The sequence below is a fragment of the Nicotiana tabacum genome, chromosome 7, assembly GCF_000715075.1.
Source record: "Nicotiana tabacum cultivar K326 chromosome 7, ASM71507v2, whole genome shotgun sequence".
In the NCBI taxonomy this organism is placed as follows: domain Eukaryota; kingdom Viridiplantae; phylum Streptophyta; class Magnoliopsida; order Solanales; family Solanaceae; genus Nicotiana; species Nicotiana tabacum.
Window position 1 is genome coordinate 768,745 of NC_134086.1, and position 16,959 is coordinate 785,703.

The 16,959-nt window shown below is 41.8% G+C and overlaps 1 long non-coding RNA gene across 1 annotated transcript; it reads left to right on the top strand.

The window, feature by feature from the left end:
- Window positions 1–8,897: 8,897 nt before the first annotated feature.
- On the top strand, window positions 8,898–10,018 carry LOC142182499 (uncharacterized). Its single transcript, XR_012711307.1, has 3 exons — window positions 8,898–8,985; window positions 9,774–9,895; window positions 9,966–10,018. It is a non-coding gene; the product is annotated as an uncharacterized LOC142182499 (long non-coding RNA).
- The last annotated feature ends 6,941 nt before the right edge of the window (window positions 10,019–16,959 follow it).

Genomic DNA, 16,959 nt, shown 5'->3' on the forward strand with positions numbered 1-16,959 from the left:
TAGCTCGGAATCACTCCTACAAGGCATAAAACACACCGTTAGTGCAAAATACTAGCTATTAAAGCGCAAACTCAATTAAAGTGCAGTAAATTAGAGTGTAATAACCGACTAAAATACTCAATTATAGCCTATCATCAACTTACAGGAATTATAAATGCGTTCTTGTTGATTCCAACTCCATAGAAATATAGTCGTTAGGTTAGCTAGAATAGACGAGTAAGAACTCGACAGATTCTTATGAACAATATTAATTCTCTCAACCAATAAACTAGATAAATTAGTTAGTCAATTCAATTGAAGAATACAATAGGAATGTTAGATAGCCCATAACCCTAGATCATTTTCATTACATCGATATCATAAAAATCTGCTATTTCTCTATTCAAAGTTCATTGTTTATATTTCTTTATTTAATTAGTTTAGAATCAAATACTTCTAGGTTTAATTCTTTTTTAGATAATTAGGATAGTCAAATTTAGTTAATAGTTAATCACAAGTACTTGTGGGATCGACATTCAATTTTTAGTCACTTTATTACTTGACGACCGCGTATACTTGCGTGTGCGTTTGGCCGAAACACCTATCAAGAGTCATGTCCTCGGAAATCTGAGGTCGTGCCATGTCCTGCCTGATCACCTCGCTCCAATACTTCTTAGGCCGCCCTCTACCTCTTTTCATATCCGCCAGAGACAACCGCTCACACATCCTAACCGGAGCATCTAGGCTCCTCCTCCGCACGTGCCCGAACAATCTAAGCCTCACGTCCGACATCTTGTCATTCAAAGGATCCACACCCATCCTCTCCCGAATGTCCTCATTCCTAATCTTATCCATCCTAGTGTGCCCGCACATCCATCTCAATATCCTCATTTCTGCTACTTTTATCTTCTAGATATGTGAAATCTTGACTCGCCAGGACCCAGCCCCATACATTATGGCTGGTCTAACCACCGTTTTATAGAACTTATCTTTATGTTTCGGTGACACATTCTTGTCACATAGGACTCCAGACGTTAACCTCCATTTCATCCACCCCACCGCGATATGGTGCGTGACATCCCCATCAATTTCCTTATCTCCCTAAATAATAGACCCTAGGTACTTAAACTCTCTCTTAGAAATCTTTGTTTTGATTCAAAAGATAATTAGGCCTTTGGCCAAATGACATAAGTGTGGAATGAACCTGAGAGTTCGAAAATATAAATCACATTTACATGACAACATCCTCTGTGAACCAACTCATTCATTAAGTTCTTATGGTCGACTCTTTATGGGCCAACTCATTCATTAAGTTCTTACGGTTGACTCTCTATAGATCGACTCATTCATCAAGTTCTTATGGTTGACTTTTGGTGAGCCAACTCATTCATTAAGTTCTTATGGTTGACTCTCTCAAGTTTAAATATTTTGTTTAGCAGGACCAAAATTTTAAGACTACCCTTTATTGTGTCATATTTCACCAATTAATTCGTCTTGGATGGAATAGAATTTGAAGAACATAAGAGAATTCAAACTTCAACAAATAGCAACTTTTTAGATAGCTAATTAATATTTAGCTACCCTTTAAAGTTATTCAAACATTTACCACTTTTTAATACAAAATAAAGTAATTTGGACAACAAAATCCTAGCTAAAATGCGGATGGGAAAATTCCCAAATGATTTACTTGAGTTTGAACTGCAACAATTATTTCATTTGTCACTCATCCAAGTAAAAATTTGGGAAAATAGAGAAAATAAGTAATCAAGAGGAGCCAAAACCATTTATTTCAACTCTTGAAAAAACTAAATAAACCATATAAGATTCATTAATTTTCAAGTATTCATCAACGATGGTTATCGTGAAAATGGTAGCAACAATTAAATGGTAGCAACCTTGGAGATGGACTACAAGGTGTTGGTGACCCCTCTTTTATAGAAAAAGGGGCATCCCAAACTTAGTATGGAATACATAGTACAAAAAGAACGAGATGTGACAGCCTATTTCTCTTATGTTGCATGAGGATTGGCGTCGAGCTATTTGGACAAGGCTGGCGGGCCCCTAATGCATTCTCTCGGGGGGAGGGTATCTTCTCTCATTCTTCGCTCATCATGACCTTGGCCGACGCTCGATCCGGGCGAGGCATCGATAAATCTCAAGGGAAGCGGCCGAACCGAGAAACTGTGACTTCGGGACTTACTCTTCGAAGCATTATGCCGAGGAAAATCATTCCTCCGATTTTCCCCACGTACAGATAGACTCTGCATTTCTTTGAGAGAAATGATAAGAAACATTTTTGACACTTTTCCTCGTGAGCTTCCGTTATGACATTGTGCCGATGGCGCAACCTCCCTTCTCAGGAGTCGAGGCGTTTATCCTTCCTGCTTCTTTAGGACCATTAGAAGTATCGTGGCCCCTTTCTTCTCGGGGCAGCATTGTTGTTATCGTTCTGTTCTATCATTTCGTTGCTATTGCTTTGGCTTACATGAATTCTTTAATTATACCTAATGTTTTGTTTCTAGAGGGCGATAATAGCGTCGTTGGTTACTCTGCCTTTCCCTATATATATGGAGTTTCCTTATGATCAGTTCCTCATCCAAAAGCTCCCTTCGTTATCTTCTCTTCTTGCCTCTCCTGCCATTTTTCCAATTTTGGCTGCTTTGCAATATTTGAGGCCTACAGCCTTGAGATCCTATGTCGGGCATGCCGCGGGCCAGCTCTCGATCTTTCTTCGGTGGGAAAGGCTTGTCCTGCGATGATGTTGCTACTGATGTTGTTGTTGTTGTTGTTGTTGTTGTTGCTGTTATTGTTGTTGTTCCCATTGGCTTGGTATGGCGATATATGAGGTCGGCTTCCTCCGACCTTTAGATTTTTCTTCTGTGTAATGATCCTCTCGCGGGTCTTTGTGTCACTTGTAATGACCCCTCGGGGGCTTTCTGTTTATGCATTTCTCGAAAATATGAATCAAACCTTTTTTGGATTTCTGCTTTCCTTGCTTCGCTTTTCCTTTGAATGTTTTTGATTCTTTTTGAGGCCTCTCGGGCGTTCTCTATTGCTCGCGGACTCGCGGACTATCGTCACCTGTCTTGAACGTGAGCATCTGCTTCGATAGACCTGGCTTACCGGGCTCTCCGAATGGTTCTGAGGTTTGCTGAACCCCGGTACTTTCAGGGACGTTATTATGGGCGAGGCTTGCCTTTGGGTACCCGGGGGTATTTGCCAATCTCGACGTGGATAACCCTCTTCGGGATGCATGAGGCGAACCATGTTTTATTTGTATTCGGGCACTTTTTCTGGCCTTCGTGAAGCTTCTGCCCAAAGAAGCAGCTTCGCATAGGATTCTCCATGCTCCAAAAATAGAATTAGTACATTGGGCAGCTAAATATTTTGCCGTGAAGGTGAGGGTGATGACCTCGAACCTTACGGAGGCCTTTGATAGGAGGCTCGTCTGAGGGCTGGCGAGTTTAGGGGCACTGCCGGCTCCCCAAATGCGGCTTTTGGGTGGAGATCTACCTGTAATTAGGTCACCCTGATCGTAGCCCAGAGATCATTCCATGAGAGTGCTCATCAAAATGTCATTGCGTCTGCTGGCCGTCTCTCGGACACATGCCCTTGTGTGCTGACGCTGTGGAGGTGGAGGTGTTGTTGGCTTTAAGGAGCTTTACTTCACAATGATGGGGGCTCCCGAGGCCGACTTTTATGCCGTTTTAGGAGATGGAGCTGACGACTGGCGTTCCTGGTTGTTGTTGCATCCTTAGGAGCCGTTGGGTCCTGCCTTTAATGGCTGTTTTATTCGGAGGGGGCAGAGACCGATTTTTAGGTGAGTCGCTCCTTCCGGGCATAGGTGCCGTGCCTTTGGTACCTTTTGTTAGTTGTCCGTAAGGGCGAAAGGGTGTCCCTCAGGCAGCATACCTAGTGTGCTGCCGGTTCTATCTTTGATGATGACGAATTTCAGTGGCTGCTCTTTCCTTTCTCTATTGCGGGAGTCTGTCGGCGTTGGGTGGTTCCTTAGGGGTGCGAATGTGCCTTTCCTGTAGGTTCCTAGGCGGGCAGTGTTGATGATGAGGCATGTGGTATGCCAGATCCTTTTGTCAAGGCAAGGCTGCTTTATGCTCCTGAGGGGAATGCATTGACTAAGTCGGACGCCGTTGGGGCCCATTATACCTGAGGTCAAGCTCGAATTTCTGGAGCTATTTGGTGGAGCAGGTAACTTTTTGCAGCTTGCTTCGCATCTTCTATCCTTCTAGTCGGCCTCCTTTCTATCAGCTGTAGAAAAAAGGTGAAGATTTTTTGCAGTACCTTATGGGCGATGATAATTTTGCCAGAATTGTTTGCGGGGAGCTGAGGACTCGAGCGCAGGCACCGGGTTTCGGAGGAGATAAGAATTTTGGCTAGGACCCCTACCTTCGAGGTCTAACCTTACTTGACCTGTGATAATGCCAGGGTCCGGGAGGATATGATTGAGAAGTTCGAACCTAATTTCTTTGTAGGTCAGGGCCGAGGCAACCCATGCCCGGGCGAAAACGGCTTTTAAGCCGAACCAGGATGATCGCGGGATGGAGGTTGCATAAAGGAAGTTGTGATGCTCGATCCGAGTTGAGGTGAGCCCTTGATCGTGAAAAGGATCAAGGAATACGTCTGCTGCCTACCATGAAGAGAGATACTCAAGAAGGCTGGAATGGGGGGCTTCATTTTCTTTGAAGGAATTGGCCCAAGCAAGGGCGGATGAACGTGATGCTCGGTCACTCTCCGTGGGCGTTGAAAAGGGCGATCTTGGCGAATTGTAGCCCTTTGGCACAGAAATAGAGGTTCCCTTGTTTCGTAACTTTATTTCCGGCGCGCACAGGGTGCGCCTGTATGCGGGGAATGTTTTCTTTTTCTGCATGTAATATAAGAAGAACTTTTAAAGATTTTATTCCTTTCGTACCTTTTTTCTGTTGTTGCTTTTGATCGTGTAAGCCGGTTTTGGGAATAGTTGTGAGCACGTGACTTTTTCCCTAAGCATATTATTCCTAAATTCAAACAAAATAATATCTTTATTATTTTACAATTTTTTGTGAATTTTGTGGCATTTTCTGGTAATTGTTGCATTTTATTTGTGAATTTTTATTCATATGAAAAATACAAAAATATATTTGCATTTAGGATTTAATTTCATATTTTTAGTGTTAATTAGGGATTAATTTGTTTTTAGAACAAAATATGAAAAAAATAACAAAAATAATTCACTTTTTAATTGTTTTAATTGTGAATTCGTTACAAAGTAGTTTTTAATTTAGCTTTGAAATAAATTAGGACTTGATTTTAATTTTAATTTTAATTTTTGCATATATATAAAATCAGAAAAATAATACAAAAATACAAAATGAAAAAAAAAACAAACAAATATAAATAAAATAAATAAAAGAGAAATCAAACAAATGAAAGGGTTCTTTATAAGAAACCCGAATTGGGCTAATTTCTTTAGTTGTCTGAGTTTGGCCCAATCCGAACATCCCCACACCCAGCCCAATTGAATACCTCACTCGGTCCATCTCCCCCTTAACCGAAACGACATCGTTTTCCCTTTTAACCTCAATCCTGGCCGTCGAGGTAACTCGATCAAACGACCAGGAAACCCCCATATTTTAATATAAATTTGTCCGAAACATAACACCCCCACCCTCAAAGCCCCCTCCTCCATCTCCAACCAAACCCTAGGGATCCTCACCCGCCCTCATCTTCTCCGTTAAAACTCGCTGGCGGGGAGGACGATAACTACGCCGATGACCACCAAAAATACACCAGTAACTCTCCTCGATCTTCTCTTTCCAACTGTGCACCCGGTTTCCCTCGAATCAGACCTCACCGGGTCGAATCTTAATTTGAAGATTCCGGCCAAGACGTTAGTTACACCAACGGCCACCAAAATCACACCCTGACATCGTCTCTGCCTTCTCATGCCAAATCTACCTTTCTTTTCTTTCAAATCAACCTCAAAGGTTTCGAATCCTGATTCGAAGTTGATAAACCCTAGCCGCCGCCCATTTTTTCCCACCAAATTGATACCAGATGATCGTATTCCTTCCCTCATCACTAATACTTACCCAGAATCCTTCAAATCTGAGTGCAAGGGCTCGCATGTCAAATTTAGGGTTATGGATTTGAAGCTGTTTTGGGGATTTCAGGCGTCAAGTGGTTTCTTAATTGATGTTATATGTTTTATAAACATATAACATTAATTAGAAAACCAATTTCGATGAATTTGTCCAAATGAAGATTTAGCAGTAAGTTTTCTTCTCTTTCTTTTTCTTATTAGTCTTGGTTTTTATTAGTTTGGTTCTTGTTGTTAGTGGTTTAATGAAGTTTTTGATTTGTTTCCAATTGATCATGCTTCTGTTACAATTCTAGGCGTTACTGTATTTTTGATTTTCTCAGTGTTTAGTTCTATTTAGTTAGCCGAATTCGATTTAATTAGGTTTTCTTCGCTTTGATTTCAATTTTTAGTTATGAATTTGGTAGTTTTCTTTTTGATTTCTGTAAGTGTTTGTAGTAAGTGTGTTTCATTTTTCCATCTTGGTTTGGGAATTTTAGATTTTAAGTTTAAATGTGGTTGCAAGTTTGTTGAACATTGTTGGATTTTGTTTGGATTGAATTAGTATTCTGATAGTTTGATTAGAAGGTTTAATTATTCTTTAATTCAGTTTTAAGGTTGGATGGTTGGATGTAGCTGAATAGTTTAGTTCTGATTAACCATGGTGAATTTGTAGCAAAGATAAAGGGGTTTGGGTGGTTAGTAATTTCAGGGGGCACGTAAGGGCAGTTTGGGCATGGGAAATGATGTAATCTGTTAAGAATAGTAATTCCAAAACCAAAATAAGGGTAGTATAGGTATTGTATAGGTAAAAGAACACCCTAGGGCCTTCTAGAAGGGGGCCTTAGTGTAAGTTTCTGCATTTTTAATGCAGAATCTTCAGTAACAAGCCAAAAATTCAGGGATTAAGCAATAATTTCTGAAATAAGAAAGGGAAAAATGAGTAAATGTTTCCAGAACCTTCTGCCCCCTTTTCTGCCTATAAAAGGCATGTTTAGTACCTTGGATTACAAGGTTAGACTCCCTGAAAATTCCCAAGGTTTTTCAGCTATCTAATCCCCCCAAAAAAGAAAACTCCCTCTCTTTAGTTTTTTTTCAGCTCTGAAGTTGAAACCCAGATTTCAAAAATCAAAAACAAGAAAAAACTCAAAAATCACAAAAAAAGTTACTGTTTCGTTAGGAATTTTAGGCTAATTTCAATTTTAGTAAGTGATCGTAGTATCCTACTGGTTTGCTGAATTTCTGTGGAGGTTAACTAGTTTGATTCTGAGTATTTTGGTCTACTTAGCTTGATTTTGGTGAAGCTCTGGTTTGTGGGAAGATTTAAGTGATACTGGGTTCATTTTGGGTGCATTTGGGATATGTTTGAACTAGTTCGATTGGGTGTTGGTCTGACCTGCCGATACTACTTGATTTTGAAATATTTTGAGTTCTGAACTATTATTGGGCTGCTTGTGACCACTTGCTAACTGCTGCTGATTCTCTCCTCTTTCTACTCATTGCATTTCAAATTCCAGGTACATACTCAAATCTGAATGGATGTAGCTTTGTATTTGAGTTGCTGAAGTGGAATCTGAGTTGCTGAAGGGACGATCTACAATCTGTACCTGCTTAGTTTACATTTGATTTATGTAGCTTGTATTCATACTGTTTAATTACAATATCAGACTGTTAAGTGAATGGATTTGTGTTTGTTTCTTCAAAATTAGTAGTCATAATACAGGTCATTAGTATTATGTGTTAATCATAGCCTTGAAATGGAAACTAAGTCGAAATCATCAGAAATAGAATCCGGTTGCCAGTGTTAGTCATTATTTCCAGCCTGTTGTTCACTTAGTATAAATGATTTGGTCATTATTTCAAGTCTGCGTGAGTAGTAAAATATGATACTAACCTCATGTTTACATAATGTGTAATGACCTGGATTGCCTAATTCAAAAACAATTGGTCCATTTTGTGTTTGTAAATCACGTTCCATTTGGGGCTTCTCATTAATAGTATTGGAAAATTCAAGTTAAAGTCAGTAAGAAAAATAACTGTAATTAAAATTCGGTCACTTAACGTTTGGTGCATTTAGACCCGTTGAGAATCAATTTCAGTAGAGGATAGGGGTGGGAATAAAATCCGAAAAACCGAATTCCGAACCGAACCAAATTAATTTGGTATTTCGGTTTCGGTTTTTTCGGTATTTCGGTCTAATTCGGTACTGAATTTTCGGTATTTCGGTATTTCGGTTCGGTTTTTGGTACTATAATTTTACAATTTCGGTACACCGAAATACCGAAATTTTGGTGAACCTATATAATATATATGACTATATCTAAGTTCTAAGCCCAATTACCTATTTAATAGCCCATGCCCCATAATCCAATACCGTCTCCCGGCATCCCACCCACCCAGGCCCAACTCCCCCAACTCCCAAGCCCAATCCCAATCAATTACCCAAGACCCAAGTCAGTTAATAGTATACCCAAGACCCAAGTCGAGAATCAAATTAGGCATTCTCATCAAAGTAGGGCAGCCATTAGCCATTACCCATTAGGGATTACTGCTTAGGAAGGATATCATCGAGAAGAAGAAGACGAGAATCGACTGCGAGTCTAGGATATCAGTCTGCGAGTGCTGAGTCTAGACGAGAATCGACTGCTTAGGATATCAGTCTATGAGTTACGACTTACGAGTTACGACCAGTCGACAGTCGAGCTCGAGTCTCATGTCATCTTCACCGGTTAACTTCACTACTTTTGTAAGTCTCATCTCATCTCATTCTCATCCCAGCTCGATTTTCTGCATCAAACTAATTTAGGGTTATAGGCGGCGATTTCCAGCTCGATTTGATTCCTCACTCCTCACAAATTCCGGGCAAACAAAGTGTCGAAGACGTTGCTGTCCTGTTCTAGTGTTCCGAGCTCGATTCAATTTCAATTTCAAAGGTATGTTTTGCTTTCTTTTGGTTGTACTGCTGATTGAATGAACTGCTGTTCCGAGCTTTTCCCTTTAGTAGGAAAATATCATCTGTATCACGTTCATGCTGTTTAATTCATTTGCTTGTATAATAACAGTTGTGAGTACACGACTATATGTTAGGCTTACCATATGATTACTTTGTTTAGGTCTGATTTTTAGAACTTTCCTTGCATTTTTCTTGTGATAGACACTTTAGGATGATGACAGTTGAGTGAATTCACTGTTAGTCTTCTTTGTTGTGACATTCTTATGGTTGCTGGTTTGGAAAGATTTAAATAATTGTGGAGTGTGGACTTGTCACTTGAGTAGTAATGGCCATGGTTTTTTATTTATTTATAGATGGCTAGAAAAGGATATTGTTAAATGTTAATGGCTTGTTTAGCCTTTTTAGCTTTTGCTTAGCTGCAGACTGCAGTTACATTAGAGTATTAGACTGCTACTGCATCTGTTGGAAAGATATTGTTAATTCGTTATAGCCTTTCAAGAAGTATTGGGGTGAGCCTGAAAAGATGAATAAAATGATTTTTATTGCTTTCGTCTTGGATCCACGTAACAAATTTGAATATGTTGAGGGAGCACTTGAAGAACTTTTTGGGGAGGAAAAAGGGAAGAAAATAAATGTTGAGGTGTATGCTTATATGAATTCTTTGTTTGGAGAGTATCTAAAAAAGTATTCAACCGAATGCGCATTTTAACTTACTCTTTCTTTTTGTTGGATGTTGGATTAATATAACAGTACCTTTATTTTTTTTAGGTAAATGCTAGTGATAGTCGTGGAAAGGCTGATTCAAAAATTGAGAAAGGAATTGGTGGTAGTACTGCAAATTCCATAAAAGAACTTGTTAGCAATGAATCCCTAGGTGCTAATATTGGCAGGTAAACCTCTGCTTTTTTGAATGTTTGTATCAGAAGTATGATATGCCATAATCCATGTTGATGATTGTAGATTGCACCATCAGAAGACTGTTCTGATTATGGATGAGGTTGATGGCATGATTGCTCCTAGATTTCCTATTCTTTCGGAGTTGGCTCGTGATGTGTTGACAATTCCAATTTCTAGTGTGGCGTCGGAATGCGCATTTAGCACTGGTGGTCGTATTCTTGATTCATTTAGAAGTTCATTGACTCCTAAATGTGTGCAAGCTCTTATTTGTGTTGCACTGTGTTTAAGTGTTAATACTTAAGACTGTTTTTGTTGGACTGTGTTTAACTGTGTTTAAGTTGTTGGACTTGTTGGACTGTGTTAAGTATTTTGTGTTTAAGTTTTTTAATATAGTTGTGTAATGTGCATTGTGCAGTTGGCCAGCTTTTGCCAACTACAGTATACGCCAAATTCATTGTGCATTGTGCAGAACTGCAGATTGTAATATTGTATAATATAACATACAGTATTGAGTATACTGGCGTGCAAGTTTGCAACTGCAGATTGCCAGATTGTAAAGAAGTTGTTGTCTTGTTCAGCTTTTGCTTTTCAATTATTCTTAAGTCATGTGAAATTGTGAATTGGTTATCACATATTCACATAACAGGGGTTTTAGGTTTCAGCCACAATTAAGAGAATATAATATGTTATTCTTGTTTCAGCCATGTGCACATTGTGCAGTTGTGCACTGTTATATATCGGAAAATATATTCTTTTAGAGTGAAAATTTCAATTGTGTATATGCACTGTTAGCACTTAACATTGATTATTCATTGATTGTTAAACCGAAACCGTACCGAAATATTTTGGTATGGTATTTGGTATACACAATTGATAAACTGAATACTAAAATACCGAACCGAAATTCTTACATACCGAACCGAAATACCGAACGCCCACCCCTAGTAGATGTTCTTATCTATTTGGGCTATCAGATCTCCCCTGCGCCTTTGGGCCTAGTTATTTGGGTTGAAGGCCCAGGTCTTGTCATAAGTATTTGTCTATTTGGACCTGGGCCAAGCTTCACTGGTCTATCCTCTGTCTAGTGTGAATTGATGTCAAGCCCAATATATTGGTTGGTTGAAATTTTGTCTTGCCCGCATGTGTCGTTTGGTTTGGGCTCCCTAGGCCCAAGACTGAAATGGCCATTGATTTGTTAGTACTTAAATGACAGGTTGTGGGCTTTAAGTTAGGTAGCGGGTTCAAACTAAAAGGTGTTTCCTCTTGTTTGGATCCGGACTTGAACTTGAGACCTGAATTTCATAATACTAACTAATTAGGCCTTTTCCTTTAATATTAGACAAATAATATAGAAAATCATAGTTTACTTTAGGGTAGACTTTAAATAAAAAATGAGACGAGCCTCGCCAAATATAATGCAAAGTTGCGGGGCCCTCAATAACTGGTTATAATAAAATATTTAGAATTTGGGATGGTCCGTTTAGCAAATTTTACGGCCTCCCCCAAAGATAACAACGCGTTACATACTTGAGGTGCAATTTTTAATAAAATTAATTAAACTCGGGTGTGAATTTCATGTGACCCAAATCAAATTCCAAAACGTTGAATGAAATGTGTTTAGGATTGCGGGTGCATTTCATGTGACACGATCCAAAGACACGTTTTAAACGACGTTCAACTTTCTTTAAAAATTAAATAAAAGCGGTTAAAAGTAAAAGTCGGCACATAGGTTTGTCATGTAATAAAATCAGATGAATAAGCTAAACACGACAGTTGAGCGACCGTGCTAGAACCACGGAACCCGGGAATGCCTAACACCTTCTCCCGGGTTAACAGAATTCCTTACTCGGATTTTTGGTTCGCAGACTGTTAACAGAGTCATATTTTCCTCGGATCGGGATTCAAATGGTGACTTGGGACACCATTAATCTCCCAAGTGGCGACTCTGAAATCCTTATAATAAATCCCGTTCTAATGTCCTTTAAGCGGAAAAACTCCTTTATGCCCTTACGGGTGTAGTGAAAAAGGAGGTGTGACAATAGTCCCCGATTCGTGCCATGGCTCGAGCTTTGGTTGGCCATCCGGATCCTATACGCCTTCATGGGCGGGGGGAGATGGAACTTTGCGCTCCTAAACTAAAGCGGTTTTGCGGGCGGGCGGTTCGGAGACCTACCTCGACCATTGATAGTTGTTATTCGGGTCATCCCTTTAGGCATGTTTGAGGTTGGATCGCCTTCGATTTCAGTCTCCGGGTATTTCGAGATACATCAGGTGAGGATATTTCTTATTGTGGATAAGCCGAAATAGTTTTTAGCTGGGTGGCCCAATTTGTCGAGGGGCGACTATGAAGATGTTTCCATGTGGCCTGCGAAGAGGAATATTCCGCTTGGGCTAGTGTAGCGGGACAATCGCGGAGCTTGGTTGTCTTTTGCTGAGGCAGTAGAGGGTGAATCCTGACAAGCTGTATTCCTTTCGGCGCGGGGCATAGATTTTATCATTCTTTGCTGTTTTGTTTTCGACATAGTCGTAGGATGCCTGTAGATTGAAAGGGAGCCTTTCGTGCATGATATATGTATATAAAGAAATGTTTGGAGTTTTTCTTCTTTGATACCTTTGTTGTTTTAGCCCGGGCGGGCTGATTCTGGTGCATGGACGGGCCTTCATAAGTCCGATTTTGATCAGATATGTCGGGGCTTCGCGTGTTTAGCCTAGCCGTTTCGAGTTGGGTCCTTTGAGGCGGGTCTTGGTTCAGACCTTCTTGATTCTTTTGACATCCCGATTCTTCTTGGCCCCAGTCTCCGGGTCATGTCGTGGCTCGAGTTTTATTAGTCTCCGAGTATTTCTTGCTTGTATCGGCGTTTGCCAATGATATCATTTATGCTTTTAGAAGCATCCGTGGTCAAACTTCCCTTTGGCCCGGTTCCCGAGTCGTGCTGTGGCTCGAGCTGAATTTGAGCCTCGACTTTTCGTGATACTCTGGCCGGCATGCTGGTATTTACGTCGTGCCCTTAGGCTTTCTGCGACTTTTGAGTTTAGTCTCTAAGTCACGCTGTAACTTGAGCCGCAATCGATCCCCAAATCTTTATAGAGCTTCTGGCCGGTGATAGCGGTGTTTGTGCCTTTAGGCATTTTGGGATTGATTTATCCTTGGGTTTAATCTTTGAGTCGGAATCCGACTCGTGCTTAACTTACCCTTGAGCCAATTTTGTCTAGCAAGGATGATCTGCTTTTCTGGCGATTTTCCAGGTTCAGTCTCCGAGTCGTGTTGCGGCTCGAGCTGTTAATGAACCTTTTAATCCTTCTGGGAGTTTCAGTTGGTGGTAATAGTATCAATTTCATGCCCTTGAGCATGTTGCAATTTTTAGGGCCCAGTCTCCAAGTAGCGTTACGACCCGAGCTGTAACCAATCCACAAATCTTTTTTGTCCAACGAAGGTGGCTTTTTCTGTTACTTGGTCATTGAGACCGTTTAGTATGAGGCCCGGAGGCTTTGCTTGGTTAACTATTTTGGATCCGGTCTCCGAATTGGGTTACGATTCGAGCTCATTTTAATCCTCAAGTTGTTAATTTTCAAGCCAGTGACAATGGCTCGTACGCTGTTTGGTCGTAGAGACCTTTCGATGTGAGGCCTGGAGGCATGCTTAGTCGGCAACAATGGCACTTACGTTGTTTGGTCGTAGAGACCTTTTGATATGAGGCCCGGGGGATCTCTACAGGCTTTGTTTTCTCTAGTTAAGGTCTTATTGAATGTGTTTGCCTGACCCGTCGTCAGTTCTAAAAGAACTTTGATATCAAGTCGTAGTCGGTAAAGTTTTGAGCACCTCGGAAGGTTCATAGCTCATAGGTCGAGTTTATCAACATTTTTGCGATTTTGGAGCTGACGTGGTTGGGACTCGTGTTTTTTGCCTGTTGAGGGAAGTCTATTTTTAACTGGTTCTTTCCGAAGTAGATTCAGATGATTTTTTAATGACAGTCGGGCGTCCTCGAGTCGTGTTTTTGGGCTGTAGCAGTCATTTATGACCGAAGTCATGTGCATTTGGCCAGAGCCATTTTTGATCCCGAGAAGCAGTTCTAGGCATCTACGCCAAGGGTATGCCCTTTTGGGATTCTTACAAATGCGACATATAGCCTAGACTGTGGGACCTTTCATGCATGTTAAGGTCTTACAGTTTGCCATGCCTGTTGAGTTCTTACAGTGTATGGAGAATAGATCTGGTTGTGCCGAGGCTGCCCGTTAGGGTCTTACAATTTCAGATTTTCTAGTATGTGGTGATTGGAGATGATTTTACGAAATATTGAGTCCCGCTAAAGCTTGAAGATAGCTTTTTGTGTGCCCGGAGTTGCATTTGCGAGGGCTTTGTGAGCCCGGAGTTTCGACCCCGAGATAGAGTGGATGTCGAGTTACTTTAAGTCTCCGAGTGTTTCGGGACATATTTGATGGAGATATTTCCTGTTGGGAGTATACTGCGATTTGTTCCTCTTTTGGATAGTAAGGCGTTGGAGATACATTTTGGCCCATCGATGCGATATGTGTGCTATTGCGCGGAAACGACCGGTTCCTAGGCCAAGCCGGGTTGTTTCGTCGATTTTCATGTTGCCTTACCCTTGATTAGGAGCCTTTCCCTTTTCTCATAAAAAGAATGGGGGTATTTTTGATTGCCAGACAGAATGATACATCTCCTCGTCCTAGCGAGGTTTGGCTATATCGAACATTTTGGCCTGGTACATTATTTCCCTATAGGGACCTTTGTTTGGTGCTCCCATGAGTCCGGTGGATTTTCAGGGGGAATGCCCCTGGCTGCTTCGGGCGCTGGTAGTTAGGATGGCTCCGAGCGATTTTGCGGATTCTTTCCCCCGGTAGCTTAGCGGGCATTGCCTCATTAAAAACCTTACCGGTAAAAACCCTTTCTTTTTTTTGGGATAAAAAACTCGGCCTAAGGAAAAGAGTGCAATGGGCGCAACTCTTTTTGGGGGGTCTCGAGGTCTTCTGATAGTGCCAGTGTCCTGATATCTTTGGTCGAGTGCCTGTACGAGGGTTAATTTTTATTTAAAAATAAAATAAAGAAAGTGGCGGTACCTTGGGACAAGATACGTCGGCGGTGTTCCGGAGCTGATTTGCTATGATTGCCCGATGTCGGGTATGAAGTACGGGTTCTTATTTTTTCATTTTGCCTATCCTGACTGGTGACGAGGCTCGATTCGCCTGTGGGCTTATTTCGGACGCGGGAATACCGGGGCCGATGGTGCGTCGTGTATTGAGAACATTTCCCTTGCCGCGTCTTGTTCCCCGTAGATGGTTTTAACTCCGTCTTTCGTCGGGAATTTTATCATCTGGTGGAAAGTGGACGGTACTGCTATCATGAAATGTATCCACGATCGTCTGAACAAGGCGTTATACCTCATGTCTCCTTCGATGACATGGAACTTGGTGTTTTGGGTCGTACCAACCACGGTGATGGGGATGTTGATTTCTCCCTTCGTCGTTTCGCTTGCCATGTTGAACCTGTTGAGGATTCGAGTGGTGGGCATGATCCGTTCGGTCAGGCCGAGCTGTTCTACCACCCTTGATCTGATAATATTGGTTGAGCTACCTGGATCCACGAGTACACATTTTACCTAAAAAGAATTCACTAGGAAGGAGATTACCAGGGCGTTGTTATGAGATTACCAGGGCGTTTTATCCCCGAGTCCGTTTCTCCCTAGTAATGGATATTTTGGTTTTCCTCATCATGGGTTCCTACGGGGTATCAGCACCCCCCATGATCATGTGAATGACGTGTTGTGGTTCGTTTACTTCATTCTTCTTGATCGCCTCCCTATCTCGAAAATGATGTTTGGCTCGATCGCTGAGGAATTCCCGGAGATGTCCTTTGCTGAGTAGCCGGGCTACCTCTTCTCACAGTTGATGGCAATCCTCGGTCTCGTGACCATGCGTGTTATGAAACTCACACGTCAAGTTGTAATTTCTCTACGACGGGTCTGACTGTATTGGTTTAGGCCATTTTACATCCTGGATTTTGCTGATAGCGAACACGATGTCTCATAGGTCGACGCTGAAGTTATACTCTGATAAGTGAGGTGCGTTGGTCGGTTCCATGCCTCGGTCGAATTTGTCCCTATTGATGATCCCTCGAGGATCCTGTCCCCGATCCATTCTCCGATCGTTGTAGGGCAGGTTGCGCCTTGGGGTGTTCCTCCTGTCTTCGAGGTACAATTGGTACCTTTCCTTGATTAGTTTCACTTCTTTCGCTAGGAGTCTGTTCGGGTATAACGAGCCCGATGGGCCCCTAGCTGGTCATCCTCCGCTCCGATCTTTGATTGATACTGGTTGTGGACGTATGACCAAGTTACGGCTGGGTACTCGATCAGATTCTGCTTCAGCTTCTTCGAAGCCATGGAGCTTCGTTTGTTCAGGCCCTGGGTGAAGGCCTGTACCGCCCAATAGTTGGAGACTGGTGGTAGCTCCATCCGCTCCATTTGGAATCGGGACACGAATTCTCGCAGCATCTCATTCTCCCTCTGCTTGATCTTGAAAATGTTAGACTTCCTCGTTGCTACTTTAATGGCTCCGGCATGTGCTTTCGCGAAAGAATCTGCTAACATGGCGAACAAATCTATGGAGTCGGGAGCCAGGTTATGGTACCACATCATGGCCCCCTTTGAAAGTGTTTCTCCGAATTTTCAGCAGTACAGATTCAATCTCGTCGCTCTTTATGTCGTTGCCTTTTACTATGCAAATGTACATAGTGACGAGTCCGTTGGGGTCGGTGGTGCCGTTGTACTTAGGGAGCTCTGGCATCCTGAACTTCTTCGGGATAGGTTTCGGGGCTGCTTCTTCAGGGAACAACCTTTGGATGAATTTCCTTGAGTCCAAACCTTTAAGGACCGGGGGAGAACCTGGGATTTGATCGACCCTAGAGTTGTAGGTCTCGACCCTTTTGTCGTTGGCTGCGATCATCCTTTCTCCCGACTCGATTCTTTTGGTAAGATCCTCGAGCATTTTTATGATGATGGGATCAGCCACGATCAGTTGTTGCTTAATCTTTCGAGTACCCGTT